At 38.8% G+C, this 984-nt stretch overlaps 1 protein-coding gene across 1 annotated transcript in view; it reads right to left on the reverse strand.

Moving 5' to 3' along the window:
• Positions 1 to 984, reverse strand: part of RAVER2 (ribonucleoprotein, PTB binding 2) — a gene marked incomplete at its 5' end in the record, with an annotated part of 101,347 nt that overhangs the window by 72,097 nt on the left and 28,266 nt on the right. The window lies entirely within an intron of this gene.

Raw genomic sequence — 984 nt, forward strand, 5'->3', positions numbered from 1 at the left:
CCCCACACCCTTACCCTCCCCCCATCCCCTTCCACCACAACAGATTTACCAACCGCATGCAGCTCTCCAAGCTGCCAGGCTGCTTTTCGAAATCAGATCAGTATCGGCCGATATGCCTCCTTAAAATTTGGCTATTGGTATTGGCTCCAAAAATCTCTATTGGTGCACCCCTAGCAGGAGTGTCATTTAGATAAAGAAGACTTGTGGCAATTTACAAAGTTAAAAACTCATCATATTGGCTTTTAAATTAATTTAAAAATCAGAATTAGAAAGTTTTCAGATTAAACTGTTGTAAGTATCTATGTTAGACTATTAATACTACTTTTTTAAAAATTTCAAACTTATATGATCTCAGAGCTTGAGTCCCATTATCAAAGGAGACTTAGGGGATTTTTAAATTTTATCCTAATGGTCTTTTAGTCTTTTTTTTGTCTCTTTTAATATTTGATATTCTAAGGTTCATATAAAAATCTGTCAGTAGAAACAATGAGTGCAGTGTGTTCACCATTCCAACCCAAGCTTTCAGGGATACACCTACATGTGCTATTTACACAAAGATGAATATAGTCAGCCAATATCTGGGGCCTTGTGGAATTGTTTACTTAAGGAAGAGAAAGACTGTACTTGTTCAGCATACTTTCTGGTACAATACTGTTAATTTACCAACAATGCAAACATAGTCCAGAAACAAAGCAGCAGCAACTTTTTTTTGTTCCCTCCTTCTAGGCCCTCTACTCAGGTTTATGGCCAAGGAGCTCCAATTCTCTCCCAGGGCTACGCTGGCCACACTCTCTCCTTGTTCATTAAATTTTCCTCTTCTTGCACACTAACAATCCCTTAGCCTCCAAGGCCAGATAAAAACCTCATTCTCCCCAGGTTAGATCTTGTTCCAACATAGCCATGCAGCCTTGTGACTTTGGCAATGGCTTCCATTTCCAGCTATTACTATGTTAAGAGTCAGTAGATCCTTACATTTAACCTGGA

This window comes from Gavialis gangeticus, unplaced genomic scaffold (assembly GCF_001723915.1).
Source record: "Gavialis gangeticus isolate Ggan-Ray unplaced genomic scaffold, GavGan_comp1, whole genome shotgun sequence".
Lineage (NCBI taxonomy): Eukaryota > Metazoa > Chordata > Crocodylia > Gavialidae > Gavialis > Gavialis gangeticus.